The sequence below is a fragment of the Oryza glaberrima genome, chromosome 10 (assembly GCF_000147395.1).
Source record: "Oryza glaberrima chromosome 10, OglaRS2, whole genome shotgun sequence".
In the NCBI taxonomy this organism is placed as follows: domain Eukaryota; kingdom Viridiplantae; phylum Streptophyta; class Magnoliopsida; order Poales; family Poaceae; genus Oryza; species Oryza glaberrima.
In genome coordinates, this window is record NC_068335.1 from 19,019,928 (window position 1) to 19,034,293 (window position 14,366).

The 14,366-nt window shown below is 44.3% G+C and overlaps 1 non-coding gene across 1 annotated transcript; it reads left to right on the plus strand.

Annotated features, from left to right (window-relative positions):
- Positions 1–3,449: 3,449 nt before the first annotated feature.
- Positions 3,450–3,587, plus strand: LOC127753553 (small nucleolar RNA snoR77). Its single transcript, XR_008012610.1, has one exon. It is a non-coding gene; the product is annotated as a small nucleolar RNA snoR77 (small nucleolar RNA).
- Positions 3,588–14,366: the final 10,779 nt, after the last annotated feature.

Below are 14,366 nucleotides of genomic sequence, written 5' to 3' on the forward strand. Positions count from 1 at the left end.
TTCTACCGAAGATAAAGACAAAGTTAGGGCACGAAAAACAATAAAACCATTAAATTGAGTTTAATTATTACAAACTTAACATAAAATATACCATTTGATAGTTTGAAAAATATGCTGACAGAAACCAATGTAAAATCTATATCTTAATCACATGAAGCAGTCATGAAGAGGCTGAGATTTTTATTCCATTATAAAAAGTTTGATGAGGATATCATTTTTTTTCAATACTAATCTTCCTTTTAATCCTGATATTACATTTATTTAAGGACAAGGGGAGTGATATTTTTGTGTTCCGAAGAGTGAAAAAAAAAAGAGAGCTACTCCTCCTATATCGTTCTTTTGTGTTTGGCCTTGTCCAGGGGAACATTATCCCAACACAGGAAAGGGGCCACACTTGTCTGTAAGGGCATCACCAATGAATATGGCAAAGTGATCTATATAGATGGGACCCACATAAATAGTTTTTACCTATAGCAATCTTCACAATGTATATGGATACAAGGTATCATTAGGAGAAGAAAAAAGAGTAGAGATAGATAATATAATTTATACCATATGGGTAGTACATATGCATATGGATACATTTTGTTATTTTTTCTATATGGACTAGTTGCACAATGGCAATTGGTGGCTGAAAGGAATATTCTATTGCTTATGGACTACTTTTACACCACATTGTGGATGTCCTAAGTAGATTCATTTTTATAAGGGCTCCTTTGGAACGCGGAAATTCAAAAAACATATAAACAGGGAAATGTAGGAATCAAGGTGGCATATCTAATAGACTCTTATGAATTTTAAAACGCATGAATTATGTGAAACTTGGTTTTTGGATGCTCCACAAGAAAAGTAAAGAATTTTAGGAGAGATGGAACCAAAGAAAGTTTCCCATAAGGTCTAGCCTCATGTTAAAACTCCTACGAAATTCCCTTAAATCAAACCATTCCATAGAAATTTTATAGGAATCTCAAGTGCTTAGGGCCCCTTTAAATTAAAGGATTTATGTAGGAATTTCATAGGATTTAAAGTCATGTAGGAAATTTTCCTATTTGGTCCTTTGATTCAAAGGATTGAAGCTTTCCAAATCCTATGAAATCCCTATGGAATGGCACATTGCATGTGGATTTTGGAGGAAATTTAGCAAGAGCTCCAACCTCTTGGAAAATTTCCTTTGAGTCTATCTCTCTCATCCGATTCCTACGTTTTTCCTGCGCTTCAATCAAACGACCATTCCTGTGTTTTTCCTGTGTTTTGCAATCCTCTGCTTTACACTTCAATTCCTGTCAAAATCCTGTGTTTTTCCTATTCCTCCGTTTTTTCTACCCTACGATTCAAAGGGGCCCCCACTCTTTTTTTCCCCAAAGGATCACCCAAGTAATTTTCCATAGGATTTCAATTCATATGGGCCCCTTTGAATCAAAGGATTTATGTAGGAATTTCATAGGATTCAAATCCTATAGGAAATTTTCCTATTTGGCCCTTTGATTCAAAGGGTTGAAGCTTTCGAAATCCTATGAAATTCCTATGGAATGGCACATTGCATGTGGATTTTGGAGGAAATTTAGGCCCCCTTTGAATCACAGGAATGAAAAAACGGGGGAATAGGAAAAACATAGGATTCTGATAGGAATACAAGTATAAAACAGAGGATTGCAAAACACAGGAAAAACATAGGAATGACCGTTTGATTGAGCCGCAGGAAAAACACAGGAATTTGAGGAGAGAGAAAGACTCAAAGGATTCTTAACATGAGGTAGAACCTCATGTTAAATTTCCTTCAAAATTTGCATGGGAAGAGGCATTCCATAGGAATTTTATAGGATTCCATAGGATTCATTCCTTTGATTCAGAGGGCTATATAGGAAAAATTCCTATAGGAATTAAATCCTTTAAAATTCCTATGAATTTCCTTTGAATCAAAGGGGGCCTTAGCAAGAGCTCCAACCTCTTGGAATATTTCCTTTGAGTCTATCTCTCTCATCCGATTCCTGCGGTTTTCCTGTGCTCCAATCAAACGACAATTCCTGTGTTTTTCCTGTGTTTTGCAATCCTCTGTTTTACACTTTAATTCCTGTCAGAATCCTATGTTTTTCCTATTCCTCCATTTTTTCTACCCTGCGAAGGCCCCCCTTTGATTCAAAGGAAATTCATAGGAATTTTAGAGGATTTCATTCCTATAGGAATTTTTCCTATATAGCCCTTTGAATCAAAGGAATGAATCTTATGGAATCCTATGAAATTCCTATAAAATGCCTAATGCCATGCAAATTTTGGAGGAATTCTAAACATGAGGTAGAACCTCATAGAAACTTTCCTTTGAGTCTTTATCTCTCCTCTAATTCCTGTGTTTTTCCTGCGGTCCAATCAAACGGCCATTCCTGTGTTTTTCCTGTGTTTTGCAATCCTCTGTTTTACACTTACATTCCTATCAAAATCCTACGTTTTTTCATTCCTGCGATTCAAAGAGGCCAAACCACCATAGACCAGTGCGAAGAGGAGGGGTGAGGATGAAATGTGGGGCCCACGTGGGCCACACCATTTTTTATTAATTTGTGTGCGAAAATGACATGTGGGTCCCATGGGTTTTATTATCTTTTTTGTATTGAATTGCTATGTAGGCGCCACGTCAATGCCACGTCAGATGAAGACCGAGTCAAAATTAGCCACGTAGACGCCACATCAGCCAAAACCACCCTCAAAACTGCCGAGGGACCTAATCTGCACCGGTTTTGATAGTTAAGGGACTAATTGTATCTGGTTTTTCGGTTGAGGGACGAAAATCGGATTCGTTGACAAGTTAAGGTACCTCAGATGAACTTATTCCACCAGAAAATAGGAAGGCCAGAGGAGCTGAGCATTGGGCTGGGCTAGCCTTTGTTGGGCCGTTTTAAATCAAACAATATCACATGGGCCTAACTCTGTTACATCCTGAACCGTGGGCCCATCTTATTTAACGGGCTGACAACTTATCCCCTCGCACGAGACCCCCTCGCTCAGTTTCAGCCGTCAAATTGGATTGTACGGTCCAGATCACACCGCAAGGGTATTCTCGTAACTTGACCTCCTACCAAGCTAAAACCCTCAGATTAGGGTTCCTCCGTCCCCCTTCCCTGCCTTTATAAATTCGAAGGAGACGCGGATGGATCAGGAGCACAGCCGATGCGCCGCCGCCAATCCTCGATCTGGTTGCTACCTGCGATTCTTCAGCCTCTCTTCATCTACTTTCGATTCATTCTGCTTCGATTTCTTGTTTCTTTGCTTTTGAATTCTTTCGATTCGATCGAAGTTTCGATTGGTTCTGCTTCGATTTCTTGTTTCTTTGCTTCCTTCGATCTGCTCTGGGATGATTTCTTTGCTTCGGTTCATCGTATTCGTATCTCGTAGTATTAGCGAGTGATGTTTGGAGGAGAAACGATGGAAGGAAATTCAGAGGTAACGAGCAATGATTCAGGCAGCCCCTTTGTCCGATTTCAATGGCAATGGAGGTGTTGCGTTGCTCGGAGAGTGATTCTTCTGCTCTTCAGATTAGCTGAGAGGGTAGGCTTGCTTTCCCTCGCTGAAGCTTGTCTAGTAGTCTTAAGAACATTTCGTTTAATCTTTCACCCTTCCCTAGTTTCTTTTTGATCTGTTAATATGTTTTTTTTCGTTTTTATGCATGCAAAATCAGAACGCCAAACTTCTGTTCTTCGGTCTTGTATGTTCTAGATTCTTTTTACAAAATCATAACGCCAACTTTTTCTTCGAGCTGTGGATTGGTGGACGGTTTTTATGTGATCTGGAACTGTAATTTCGTTGATAAAGATCTCAACATGACAAACATCTCGGACAACATGATTTGATAACCAGACTACCAAAGATTAAAATTACAAAGTTTCTCATGAAAAAAAAAAGTTGAGTTGCAAAGTAAACGAAAGATCACGGATTCATGGTAGCTCTGAGGCGTTGGTTGAACCGACTTCGCCGGCGAGAGGCGGCGAACTCATTGCTAGTTCTGACTTCGCCGGAGGTGGTGGCGGCCCTGACGAACACGTTGGTTGAACTGACCTCGCCGGAGGTGGTGGTGGCGCCCGGAAGAGCGGCCTTATGGGCGGCGCCGGCTTCGGCGACGGCGGCGCCCTCACCGCCCTCCCCGCCGCCACGGCGACCGGCGATGGCGCGTTTGAGGTGGTGGTGGACAGAGCAGCCAGGATGGCAACTCCGGCGATGAGCTCGAACAGCCTCATCGTAGCCAAGAACAGTTTGTGACTGCAGGCGCACGGCGGCTGCTGAACTCAAACTGAATTTATACTGAAACTTTCGATGGTTGACCTGAATTTGTTTGTCTTGCGATTCGAGCGCGCACATGAATGATACTCTACCAGTGAGTTATTTGCAATTTGCATATCCTAGAGTATAAGAATTCGAGCTTCCAATTTAAAAATAAGAATTCCAGCTTTTCAGATTCGAAATACTGCGGTGACCAAGTGAGACGAGCAAAACATTTTCTAGAGATTGCACTATTTTTTTCTGAACGAACCGGCACAGGATGTGCCAATTTCATATTTATAGGAGGACAGAGATTGCACCTGAGTACATGAACATTTTTGAGAGATTGCACACGAGTACATGACACATCAGCTGATCTAGAACGAACAAGTTTGAAATGAGCAAAAGAAAATCTTGAACCCCCAAAAGGCAAAGAATTTACAATAGTTCCGAAGTGCCCGAAACAGATTAGCAAATCATTTGAGCTTCCTTCCTGACTGAAAATCCTGAATCCGACTGAACCTGCAACGACGGCGACTACAAGCACGGTGGCGACGGCGGTGGCGGCGGCGGCGCAACCGGGCTGATCGGGAATGGAGGCTGCGGATGCGGCGGTGGCGGTGGCCACGGGCGCGGCTGTGGGCGTACGTATGATACCGGCGGGTGTGACCGCGGCGGAGGTGGAGCTCCAGGTGATCCCCTCCGGCCAAGAAGCCCCAACACTGGCGCTGGGGCTTGACCGCGGTGGCCGGAGCACGGCGGCAGCTCCAGCTCCGGCGTCGGCGACGTCGAGGTGTGGCCGCCGCAGCCGCGAGGCAGTCGCCCCTGCTTCTTGGCAGCCATTGACGAGGCCGAAGCTAGCGCTGCTAGGATGAGCAGGAGCAGAGCTCGAGCCATCACCAAGCGGCAGCTGAATCCCATCTCTGGCTGCAGAGGGATGATTCCGAGTCCAATGCCTGGATGGCATATGGGGCTTTATGCATAATTGATAAGTTGGATTTTCTGAAGTGAAATCTAAGTTTTTTTTTAATCACCTACCGACACTGTTGACATGTGAAGTGCCGGATGAAGACATTTTTTTTTCTTCTGAAATTCTGCAGAGCGGAGGAATTGGAGTTGGAGGTAAGGCCAACATTTTGAGTTTGTGGTGGACTGAAAGTTCAAATCCTAAGTACTCCCTCCATCCCAAATTAATTGTCCTATAATATTTATGTACCAAGATCAGGGATAATTTAAATCGCATCAATTAAACATTAATAGTAGTCGATTAAAACATAATACACAATTACACTCTTTAGCATGCCACATTCTCATGCGGTTATATGATGATCAATTTAAAAAAATTTAGGTTTCACGATATGATGATTAATTTGGGAAGGAGGGAGTATTCCACAATATTGGATTCGACCATCCTTTGGGCAGATACAAACTGACTTGTACTTTGTTCTTAAGGTCTGTTTTGGGTACTTTCTGACAACTGCAGGTTCTCTGAGAATCTAAGGCTCCCTTTGATTTATAGGATTGGCAAAGGATTTTCATAGGATTTAAATTCCTATGGATTTTTTCCTACATGTCCCTTTGATTCATAGGAAAGAAAGAAAATTTTCCATAGGATTGTATTTCTATTCTTCACATTTCATAGGAAAAATAGCAAGCGGTGTGACCTCTTTGTGAACTTTCCTTTGTTTTTCACAGAACACTATCAAAGGACTTATATTGCCTTTCCTGTGTTTGCTGATTCCTGTAGGATTTGAGAAACCTACTACTTCAATTCCTGTGTTTTTCCTCTCCTGCGCGTCAAAGGGGCCCTTTTTATTCAGATTCAAAGAAGTTGTTAGTTATATGAACTAGAAGCCAGATTTTCTGTTTCAGATTTTTAAAATCTGGCTACCAACCTATTGGTTCTCATAATCTTATGTTTTCCTAAATAGATTCCTAGAGAGTCCTTAAATCGATGGTTTAGTTTAGTTGGTGCTTATGTACTATATGAAATTAGTACAGTGAAGAGAGGATTAAAGTACAATTATGTGATGCACACTATTTGAGACATGTGTGTTTGTCAAGGCAAAGGCTGGGTAATAGTCAAACTGAAATGAGGATTTGACCCCAAGTAGGCCAGTTCAATAGGTTTGGAAGGCTCAGTTGAAGGATGCAGAAAATAGTTAAGATGTGATTATATATTGGAGTATATGCCAATTGTCACCTATCCCTATGTGCCCTATTCCTAATCCCTTGTTTGGATGGAGGACTAATCCCTCTCACAGAAATATAAGTCCATACTAATTTTAATCCCTCTCACATAAATTTTAGTCACTACTATATAGGCTTGTATTTTAGTGAAATTAGTCCCTCCCATCTAAACAAGGATTGATGCACAATTTTAATCACCTGAGATGTTGATACAAGTGAGGCAATTTTTTTTTTCAAACGACCCACACAAGATAGTGTGAAGTTTCGTACTGATATAACATATAAAAATTACATGATTACAACAGTGGAAGATCGTAAATAGGAAAAACAAAAGACAACACACCATCGCCGCACGTTGGCAGCTAGTCTCACGTGACCAAATGCAGCTAGGTCTAAAGGGGGTCACAAACGCCTCCCGCGCACCGACTCTGCTTAGAAGATCATTGACGGGTTTCTAGTTATCCTCGTGTAGAGGGGTTGGAGATAAGGAGAGGACGAGAGAGAAGAAGATCCACTCGCCCCTTACGACAACCTAATGACGACAACCAAGAACCGTCTACGACCAAACAAAGAGAAAAAGGCAAAGACGGGGAAAAAGACTTCCTACACAACGCCTCTAAGAAGGCAATGACACCAAAGTTGCCACCGTTGTCCGTCTGAAGAAAACATTTTTGAGGGATTGCACACGGCACACCTGGTGATCTTAGAACACGTTTTTTCTAAAACAAAAAAAAAGCCCCAAAAAGTCTGAAAAAAAATCAGCTGAAAGCAAAATTTACAGTAGCAATTAGCAATAACCGAAGTGCATGCATGAACCAGCAGCAAATCCGTCAGCTAGCTTCCTTGCTGATTGAAGATCCTGGATTTGGCCCGGCCAAACCTGCAACGGCGACTACAAGAGCTGTGGCGGCGGCGGCGGCGGCGGTTGCGGCGCAAGGCTAATCGGGAATGGACGACGCAGCGGATGTGGCCATAGCCCATAGGTATGCGTACGCCGGGTGGTGGTTCGGATTCGGATTCGGAATCGGCGTAGGCGGACATCGGCGTGCGCATGGAGGCGCCCTACGGTCGCTGTAGACAAGCCCCAACCGCGGCGGCGCCGGCGGGACTTGACAGCGGTGGCCGGAGCACGGAGGCCGCTCCGGCGGCGCCGGCGAAGTGTTGCTGGAGGCGGCATGAGGACGAGGTTGCTGCACTTGCTGCTTGCCAGCAGTTGCCGAGTCTGAAACTAGCACTAGCAAGATCACAAGAGCTTGAGCCACAAAGCAGCAGTGAAATCCCATTCCTGACAAATGCCGAAGCTCTCATTGTCTCAGGAATTTATGCAGCCTATGCATTGGTGAGGAGTTGGGTTTTTTCTGAAGCCTGAACTGAAATTTGAGTTTTCTTTTTATCAACAAATAAACTGGAATGCCGAGCTAATCATTGTAACACGTGTAGTACCAGACAAAGACGTGTCTCTAGAAATTCGACGTACGGTATGGAGGAATTGGAGATACGGTCGAGATTTTGAGTTTTGCGGTGGTATGAGAAATTCGCAATCCAATGTGACATGTGAATTCCAAGATGGCAAGTGGACAAATTTTGATGTACTGCCCGTAACATTTTGAGCTCCATGAGAGAGTGACGAGCCTGCCTTTTACATAAACTTTATTTCTTCTTAATATAATGATGCGCTCCTTGCGTATTCCCAGAAAAGAGAGGGACGAGGCTGGGTGATCATGCTCTCCTCTTGGGGCATGGCGAATGTTTCGCATTCTCTGCAATGGAGTTTCCTACGATCAAGGGGAATCATGTCTACTACTTGGCGCGCCGCGGCAACAATGAACATGAGGATCACGGATTACAGCATTGGGCATTTGTGTTCGATTTGGGATCAGGTGCGTGCATTGGAAGTGATCCCTTACCCAAGAAGGCTTCAGAATGGAGGGACAAATTGGGCGCCATCTTCTTGGTTTTGTCCTAGAAGGCCCTTTGTGAAGTAGCGAGCTTTTTCATAGTTGTAGTTGGTGTTAAATGTAGGAGAGAATTATGTTGTTAGATCAAAGATTTCATTGGTGGTCTTAAAGAACTTGTAATTTATTTTCCCTCTTTCTTTCAACTTCTTTGTTCTTCTGGGTTTGCAAAGTGCAGTAGTTTCGTACACTGTCAAAATCAAAACGCCAACTTTCATTCTTCCAGCTGTGTATTGGTGGACATATTTTTCCATAATCTTGAACAGTAATTTCATGAATGAATCTCGACCAGAATAGAACATTTGTGGACAAACGCATTATGATTGATAATCAGACTGTACTCAGGAGTAAAGATTAAAATTACAAAACATCTTCCGGAAAAATAGAAAAAAAAAACGAAAGATCCACTACAAACCTTGTGATCTTCTAACTCGTTCGAAATGAGCAGAAAAAAAGGGTCTTGAGTCTTGACAGAAACGAGCAGAACATACTTTACAATGGTGAGAGCCTGAGAGGGGCCGAGAGCTGAAGTGCGCTGAAACAGAGTAAATCCATGGAACTTTCTTGCTGATTGAAAGTTCTGAATTCTACTGAACCTGCAACGACAGAGTCGACGGCTACAAGCACGGCGATGGCGGCGGCGGCGGGACTGGCCGCCCCGGGAATGGAGAGGTAGGCGACGTTATTGGATGTGGCTGCGGCGGAGGCGGAGCTCTGATTGCTCGCCTACGACCAAGAAGTCCCAAGATTGGCGGCGCAGGGACTTGACCACGGTGGCCGGAGCATGGCGGCTGCCCCGTCGCTGGTGAAGTGTTGCTGCAGGCGGTGTGAGGCTGCTGCTTGGCTGCAGATGACGAGGCTGAAGCTAGCACTAGTAGTAGTAGCAGTAGGATGAGCTGAGCTTGAGCTTTCGAGCAGAAGCAGCGAAATCCCATTGCTGATGCTTTGCTTTGATTGGATGGGCCTTTGGGGGTAGGAATTTATGCAGTTTGTATCAATGGCGATGCATTATTGGTAGTAAGTTGGGTTTTTCTTTAAGTCTGAAGTGAAGTTTGAGTTTTTTTTTTTTATAAAGTGTACGGGCGGTTCTTAAACTATAAATATTCAAGTCCCAGAACTTGTCATAGTGTGTCATTTAGGTCCCAAATCGCCACAACCTCTTCAGAATCCTACGTAGCGTTGATGTGTTATGCCACACGGACATGATATGGCATTATTTTGACTGATAAATGGGACCCATTTAATTATTTTCATTTTTTCTTCTCTTTTTTCTCTTTCTTCTCGTGACCTGTGCAGAAAAAAGGAAAAAAAAGAATAAGAAGAAAACGAAAAAAAAAGAAAAGAAGAAAAAAAAGTAAAGGACACGTCACGTCCATGTGGCATTGCCACATCAGTGCCACGTAGGATCCTAGAGGGGATGTGTCAATTTGCGACCTAGATGATACACTTTGACAAGTTTTGAGACCTAGATATGCATTTTAAGAGTTTAGGGACCTATATGACACAACCCTACAAATTTAAGGACCGCCAATACACTTTACTCTTTTTATTTTATCCCCTGAAAATGATGAGCTGTTTTCATTGTAACATACTCCCTCCAACTCCAACTACTTTTGATAGTAATATTTCATTTTGGCACAATGACCAAGGATAAGTAATTCTACTTATCATTCATTTAAACAAACTACTAGTTATTCCTCGTAAACAAGCGATTCATTAATATTTACATTTCTCGATACCCATGTAGCTAATCTTGTGCAGAAGAATAGAGAGTCACTATTAAATCCGAGAAATTCATTAAGAAGATAGATGGTTGGATTGAAATATGTCTATTAAAAGTAAATTTTTCAGATTTAAAAATATGACTATCAAAAATAGATGTAGGGAGTATGATGTACCGGACAAAGACTTTATTTTTTCCACAGAAATTCAGCAGTGTGGAGGAATTGGAGGTGATGCCAAGATTTTGAGTTTTGTGGTGGCCTCCATATCCTAAGTAATTTTTTTTACATTAAAGAGAGAGCTTTATTAATGACTGAATAAATGGTTACAATCTTGGTTTAACAAGTCTAGGATTTGTGCTGGGGTGCATAGCCTCCACTCAGCATTAGACCTAGTACTCATTGCTATTCTAGCAAGATCGTGCGCCACCCTATTCGCTTCTCTCTTTATCTTGTGCACTTGCACCTATTGGAGACACTGCATGGCACCCTTTATCTCCAAAATTGTTGCCAACCAGCTTGATCTCAATGAAATTTTGTGGTGGCCTCCATATCCTAAGTAATTGATAGTATGGGGCACTATCCTTGGGTGTTGTAAAAGTTTGTGATCTTGCGCATCATACATCAGTAGTTCAGTACTATCTCCTATGTACACAGAGAAATACAATAGCTAGCTACGGTTCTTAGATTTTTTTTTTTGTATTTCTGAAAATTTGGGATCTGATAGGAGTATAGTTGAGATGCAGGGGATTGAAGCACCCAATTTGTGTGATCCACGAGGTGGGACAATGGCCCTGTTTGGGGAGCTTCTCTCGGCTGCAGCTTTTCCCAAAAGCTGCTTCTGCTAGAAGCTACCCTAAATAGTTCACAGCTTCTGAGAATCTGTAGTTACATATTCTGAAAAATGAAATAAGAAGCCAGAAGCTGGAGAAGCTGGGTTTCAGAGCTTTTCCAGATTCTTAGAAGCTGGCTATCAAACAGCTACTTCTCAGAATCTAAAGCTTCCCCAAACAGACCCAATGTACTACTGTCTCTGATTGTTGTACCTGCAAATTAAACGCGGTTGTGTTGGTGGGGAAGGAAGAATAGAGATCAAATCCCCTTCGTACTCCTATGCTTATCTTGCCTTTTTCTCCACAAATCCCTAAATCTGATGATCATATCTCTAATTCCTGAACCAATCTTCACTAGGCGAGACGTTCAGTGGTTGTGGCGAGTTCGTGACAGGTGGTGAAGGAAGTTATGGGTCTCGCAACCGCTGCCTTCCTCGGCAACGGCGATGTGGGGTACACCAAGAAGCCTCAACGGTGGCGCTGGAGCTTTTCTCCAGCGATCATCGTGATGACCAGAAGGAATAAGTTCATCCGAGGTCCCTTAACTTATCAACGAATCCGATTTTCGCCCCTTAACCAGAAAGCCAGATACAACATGTCCCTCAACTGTCAAAATCGGCACAGATTAGGTCCCTCGACGGTTTGGATGGCGGTTTTCGCTGACATGGCGCCTACGTGGCTAATTTGACTCGGTCTTCATATGACGTGGTAGTGACGTGGCACTTACGTGGCAAATTGATTTGGAAAATAATACAAAAAATGTGGGCCTCAAATGTCAGTTTCATGAAAAAATAATTTTAAAATAGTGGGGTCCACGTGGGCCCCACATATCATTCTCACCACTCCTCTTCTTCCTCCTCTCTCCTCAACTCCCCTTTATTCATCTCTCTCCCCCTCTCCTCTCTCCTCTGTTCTCCATGCGTGCGTGAGGAGAGGCGGCGCGCGGCGACCGGCGAGGAGGGAGCCGGCGCACCGCTGTGGTGGGTATAAAACGGAACTAAGGGTGGAGGGCGCGCACCGCTGCGGCCAGGGCGACCTCGCTGGAGACCGGAAGCCGCGAAAATCCTCACAGCGCCGCTGGAGTCTCCGCATTTCTCGTCGCTGGTTGGACCGGAGAGAGGCTAGAGAGAAGACGATACGACAGGCAATGCAGTGAGACGTCACCGTGACTGTCTCGGAGGATGTGACGAAACTGATGCCCCGGGAGAGGAGGAGGAGCGCACGGTTCGTCGGATATCCATCGCGCCATGGTGGCGGCACTGCGTCCCGCGTGCCGCCTCCCTCCTCGCCCGATCGCCGCGCCCCGCATCCCTCCTCGCCCGGTCGCCGCGCCCCGCATCCCTCCTCCCCGGCCGCCGCGCCCCGCCTCTCGCCTTGCCCGGCTGCCCCCCCCTCCCCCGCCCAGCCGCCGCAGGCCGCATCCCTCCTCGCCCAGCCGCTGCGCGCCACCCCTCCTTACCTGGCCGCCGCGCGCCGCGTCTCCTCACGCACGCATGGAGAAGAGAGGACAGAGAAGAGGGGGAAAGAGATGAATACAGGGGAGTTTGGGATAGAGGAGGAAGAAGAGGAGTGGTGAGAATGATATGTGGGGCCCACATCGGCCCCACCATTTTTAAATTATTTTTTCATGAAACTGGCATGTGGGGCCTACATTTTTTATTATTTTCTAAATCGAATTGTCACGTAAGCGCCATGTCACTGCCACACCATATGAAGACCGAGTCAAATTAGCCATGTAGGTGTCACGTCAGTCAAAACCACCATCCAAACCGCCAAGGGACCTAATCTGCACCGGTTTTGATAGTTGAGGGACCCGTTGTATCTAGTTTTCCGGTTGAGGGACAATAATCGGATTCGTTGACAAGTTAAGGGACCACAGATGAACTTATTCCTGACCAGAAATGTGATGTACCAATCGAGTTAGCATGGCCATTGGCCCGAAGGCTTCCGAATTCTGAGGTCAAATGGGCTTAGAAATGGCGAGATTTGGGCTGGCCGGCATGGGCCACGCCATCGCGGTCAAATGGGCTTAGAGATGGGCGGTCGGTGCATTGGGCTGCTGGTTGGTGGTGCATGACGGTTGATTCGGAATTTTTTTATTAAAATATTTTAATAATAATTTTCTAATTGAAAAATTTACAAAACTAATACCTCATCGCACTCCCAAAGGGCCATTTTGTCGACATGGCAGACATGCATTAGCCCTTCCATAACGGCCGGCCACCAAGGGCGTCGAAAATTTGCAGGCGTCCCCCTTATTGTCCTCTAGGAGGGCGATTTTTTTACTGAACAGGGGCCGCCTGCGAAAAGGCGGCGAGGGCGGCCTGGCATTATTGCATGCAGCCCCTCAGACAATAGAAATAGCCCTCCCAAAGGGCGGCAAGTGGGCTGCCTGAAAAAATTTCCACCCCTACTACCTTTTAAGCCGGCGGCACCCCGCACTGTAGAAAATTGCCCTCCCAGAGAACGGCAAGAAGGCCGACCGCAAGAATGCCAAGACACCCTCGTCACCCTTTTGCAGTAGGCAACCCCCGCACGGTAAGAAACCACCGTTCTAGAGGGCGGCAAGGGGCCGGCCTGGACAATTTTGGCGTCCTTGATGGCCGGCCGTTATGGGAGAGCTAACGGCCGTCTACCAAATCGGCAAAATTGTCCTTTGGCAGCTCCAGACGATAATGGGTGACTAGTTTTATAAAATTTTCAAATAGAAAACTATTTATGTAAATATTTAAATAAAAAAAATTCGTTGATTCGACGGTGTCAATCTTATTGCTGATCTCACCATTCAGACTTACAGCAAACGTACCAAGTGAGCAAAGCTCATACAAACTTCAGCAAGTGAATCAGGTGAGGTGAGCAAAAGCCACATAAAAAAGACGCACCATGAGCAAAGCCACTGTCAACAACCAACCCAAGTGATCGCAGCGTGAAATCAGACTTCAGGGAAAAAAAAAATGATTGCTGTACTCCTGTACTGATGAAGGACGACTGGATTTTCTTTTTATGTTTAGCACCTTTTAAAAAACTTATTTTACAAATTCACATCTATAAAAAATTATTTTAGAAACATACCCTTTTCTCAGCACCAGCGTCATGGTCGCCGACCCTTTTATATCAGTGACTTAACTTTTACAGGGAGCGAGCGTGTAGGTGCTAGCATCATTGGCACCAAGACGTTGAAATCCCGACACTAGGGTCATTGCAAGCGTCGAGAAAAAAAAGTCTATTTCTAAAATAAGTGGGATTGACGCCCTCCAAGGAGCAAAGTGTGGTGGTACTACCAGAGTTTACCAGGGTTTACGATTTCGAGATGGTCTTCCATTTTGGGCTCTGGCGGAATGGCGGTTTTCGTGAAATCTAGTGGAAAGCCGGTAGATTTTGAACAAATTTCATAAACCAAATTTTAAATACAAATTCATTGA